The following is a 4,903-nucleotide window of genomic DNA, read 5'->3' on the forward strand; positions in this document are numbered from 1 at the left end:
CAAATGGGCCGGAAAGCCTATTGGGCCCTATTGCAGCCCCTCGAGGCCCAACTTACCGTGAATGCCAAAAATCACGATCTTACCGTTTCCAATGTTCCTGATCATCATCTCAATAAATCTAACTAACTAATGAGCATTCGCTTGCTCACAAGTCCTCGAAATGCCAAAATTTCGGCATTTCGGCATTTATCGATTTAAGCTATGAAAAAGGGTTCGTTACACACCTGTTTGGCGATATTCCTCGACGAGATCTCCTACACGATTTCTCCTATATCCATCGTTAATAATCAGCTTCCCATAATTGAACCAAACCAAAAATCATCTAATATTAATACTTACACATTTTGCCACCATCCATAATGGCCTTAGGAATCTTACCTTGCCGCGATTGATGACTAGGTCTAGCCACTCCGGTGATCCAAGCTACTCCAAGTCGACACTACACCTTGCTGCTCCTCCACTAAATAAACCACAAAAATATTAAAAGAAGACCTCATAAGGCCTATACCCATATTTGGCCACCTCTCTAAACTAGAGGGGTTTCGGCTTTTGGCCAAAAGTTACTCTAGGAATCGTTTAGAGTTCGAGCACTTACCACAGTCTTTCTTCTCTTGAATCCATATGCCTAAAAGGTAAAGGAATTGAACGCCAACAATTGAAAAGGAAAGAAAAGGTTGCTGGTCACAAAGAACCGGCACCCCCCTATCTTCGCTGATTTTGGCTTTTTGCGGTATCTCGGCAGAAGTAGAGATAACGGAAAGAAACAATGGGTGAATGGAGGGAATAGTGGGCTGGTCTAAAAGAAGGAGAAGGAATAAAATATGGAAGAAGAGATGATAGATTCGGCTGCAAAAGAAAAAGAGAGAAAGAGACTAATCCTCCAGGGAGAAAACGGCACACAAATACCTAAGTGCCGAAAATCCCTAACTAAACCCCTCTGCCGAAAATCGCCCCTCCAATCTCCCTTATTCGGCCAACTCTATCTTCATATCAAATCCCTAAAATCTCTCCCATTATCCCTCCTTAATCCATGCATTTGACTTGATCCAAACTCTCCTCTTACAGAATCCACTTGAATTCCAACACTTACCTTTCCTGCACATAAAAATAAATACTCTTACTTGCCAACATAGGGAATCGATCCCTTGTGTTCCCTTATGCTCCACACGCCACCTTTTTAGGAGCTTAGTGGCGTCACCCTTGCCACTTTACTAAAGCTCTTTTTGTGATACATTTTACCCACAACTTTATATAAGGGCACCTAGCCAGAACCCCTAACTCCTAAGTCCAAAATTTAAAAATTCTACCGGGTTTTGGCCAACTCATGGGCCTTCCAAAAGCCCATTTACATACCCAAATTATGAATTCCATAATCACATACCAAATTTTAGAAACTTACTTAAAATATCAAGAATCACAAAAAACCCGAAAATCAGGATGTTACAGTTTTACTAACACTGGAGCCTTAGTCAAAAGAGTTTTTAGCTTATCAAAACTTTTTTGACATTTTTCGGACCATTCAAACTTTATATCTTTTTGAAGCAATCTCATTAATGTTGTTGCAATCATTGAAAAGCCTTTCACAAATCGTCTATAGTAACCAACTCGTCCCAGAAAACTGTGCACTTCGGATACATTTCTCGGACGCTTCCAATCCATTATTGCAGAAATCTTACTCAAATCAACTTACACAATATGCCCCTAAAAAACCAACCTCATGCAACCAGGATTCACATTTACTAAAACTTGCATATAATTGTTTATCACGTAGAGTCTGCAATACAATTCTCAAATGCTTGGCATGCTCAGTTTCATCTCGTGAATATACCAAAATATCATCTATGAACACAACAACAAATCGATCTAAGTACGGTCTGAAAATATGGTTCATTAGGTACATAAAGGTAGCAGGTGCATTTGTTAGTCCGAAAGGCATAACTAAGAATTCATAATGTCCGTACCTCATTCTAAACACAGTTTTCGGCACATCAGAGTCTTTATCTCGTAACTGGTAATAGCCCGATCTCAAATCTATCTTTGAAAACACTATAGCCCCTTTTAATTGATCAAACAAATCATCTAATCTGGACAGAGGACATTTATTCTTAATCGTCAATTTAATAAGCTGTTGATACTCTATACACATTCTCATCGTGCCATCTTTCTTTTTCACAAACAATACAGGAGCACCCTAGGGCGAGAAACTCAGTCTTGCAAAACCTCTATCTGTCAGTTCTTGCAACTGAGCTTTCAATTCTTTTAACTCGATCGGAGCCATTCTGTACGGAGCTATCGATATCGGTGTTGTACCCGGCATTAACTCAATACCAAACTCAACCTCTCGAATCGATGGTAAACTCGGAAACTCTTCAGGCACATCTGAATACTCACATACAACTGGCACTGATTCAATCTTCTTTTCAATCACTTTCATATCGAGCACATAAATTAAATAAGCTTCGTAACCTTTTCTCACATATTTCTGAGCCAACATCCATGAAATCGCCGGTGGCAATCCATTCAAATCATCTGACTCAATTCGGATAATCTCATTATTCTAACATCTCAAATCTATTGTCTTTCTTTTGCAATTCACAACAGCATCATGCAACGTTAACCAATCCATACCCAAGATGATATCAAACTCATCAAATGGAAAAAACATCAAATCAGTCAGAAATTAATTATCCCGAATCATCAGCAGACAGTTCTTGCACACTTTATCAACCATTACACACTTGCCCAAGGGGTTTTATAATCTAATTACAAATCCAGTGGACTCTACAGGCAAAGTCTTACTGGAAACTAAGTTCACACATATATATATATATGAATGAGTTGATCTTGGATCTATCAATGCAATAACTTTAGTATTATAGAGAGTAAAAGTACCGATAATGATGTCTAGAGATGACACTTCTTCTCGAGAGCAAATAGTGTAGGCTTGTGCAGGTGTTCGAGCATCAGATCTCGCAGTAGTGTCTCGTGTCAAACCTCTACCACCACTGTAACACCCCAAATTTGGGCCTAGAAGTATTGGGCCTTGAGTGCGGGTCCGTAAGGAGGTTGTATATAGGTATTTAATTGTGCATTGAAATAACACAATTAAATGTCTGGTTTGGTGGTTAATGGCCCTGAGAAATGTTAGAGAAATCTTGGGTTCAAACTTGGGATTTAGCAAAAATTTTGGTATTAAGTGAAAAAAAAACCTGGATGCTTGGATGAGGGTTTTTAAATTATTGTGTTAAATAAATGACACAAGGAAGCTTGTAGACTAGTGGTTGTGGCGTCATTAAGGTTGTATGGGAGCACTGGGTTCAAGCCACGCTCTTGTAATTTATTTTGGTTTTTTTAAGGAACTGGACTTTGGCCTTTAGACCTTATAATTAATTGGGTATAAAATATGACACAAAAAGCCTTGTGGCTTAGTGGCAAGTAGCGTGTGGAGCATCTGAGGGGAGGCATGGGTTCGAATCCCCTGGCAAGCAAGAAGCATTTATTTTGCTAACAGAGGGCGGCAAGAGTTGGTGTTGAATTTAAACTCGATGTTGGAGGATCCCACATCGGAAGCTAACATAAGAGTGGTTGCGTCGGCTTTAAATAGAGGAACCATGAGGAGAGTAAAGGTACCTTTCTTGGTGATCCTTTCATTGTATGGCGTGCTCGTTTGGGTTGGGCGTCGGCTAAGAGTGCTCAGAGCGTGGATTAACTCCATCTCCTATCGGTGTGTATTTCTCACTACTCTAGCTGTAGGATAGCTACTTCGGGCCGAGATGGGCCGAAAGAGGTCATGTGGGTCCAATAGGATAAGTTGTTTGATTGTGTAGTAAATATTGGACTAGGATAGGTGAATCTCATATTTGTGGCTAGATTTAGGCTAATATTACCGTTTTACCCTCGATTTATAGAATTACCATTTTACCCTCGATTTACAGAATTACCATTTTACCCTCGATTTACAAAATTACCATTTTACCCTCAGTTTTCAAAATTATCGTTTTACCTCGATTGTGAAATTACTGAAATACCCTCAGAGGATAGAATTACCAAAATACCCCTAGTTTGTAAAATTACCAAAATACCCCTAGTTTGTAAAATTACCGAAATACCACTGGTTTGTGAAATTATCGAAATACCCTCAATTTGTAAAATTACCAAAATACCCCTGATTTACAAAATTATAGAAATACCCTTGACTTTCTAGAAATTATAGAAATACCATTGGTTTACAAAATTACTGAAATACCCTTGGTTTGTAGATTTACCAAAACACCCTTGTAGGATGAAATGACTAAAATACCCCTAATATGTAAAAAGACCGTAAAGCCATGTAGGGTAAAGTGACCGTAATACCCTTGTATGGTAAAATGACGAATATGTCGTTATGTTTCGTATGACTGATGTGCTTAGGATTTACATATATTGATATTGGATTAGTTAAGTTTGAGTGACAGGTGGTGGTTATCGTAGGTGATTGATTATAGAAACGTTTCAACTTCAACCCATAACAGGTGTGTACTAACCCTTGTAATAGCTTAGATTAATATCTGCTGAGAAGACGAAATGCTAAAATACCGGCATTTCAGGAACTTGTAATGTTGCGTGTGGGTATAGATGCGATAAATACGATAAGATCGGTGTTTGGATCGATGGAACGGCTAAGAACTCAATTTTGTGCACGATGGTAAGTTGGGCCTCAATGGGCAAGATTTAGGCCAAATGGGCTTTTGGGCCTATTTGGGTAAAATTGATAGAAAATGGAATTTGGAAAAGTTGCATGTTAACACGGTTAGTATTGTTGTAAAATTTGGGTTAAGCAGGCTTAGTGGGCTAAATCAGCATTCGTAGGGCCCATTAGGGGTTTTGGGCCCAAAAGCCCGAATTTGATAAGTGGGTTAAAGAT

This window comes from Gossypium arboreum, chromosome 8 (assembly GCF_025698485.1).
Source record: "Gossypium arboreum isolate Shixiya-1 chromosome 8, ASM2569848v2, whole genome shotgun sequence".
NCBI classification, from domain to species: Eukaryota; Viridiplantae; Streptophyta; class Magnoliopsida; order Malvales; family Malvaceae; genus Gossypium; species Gossypium arboreum.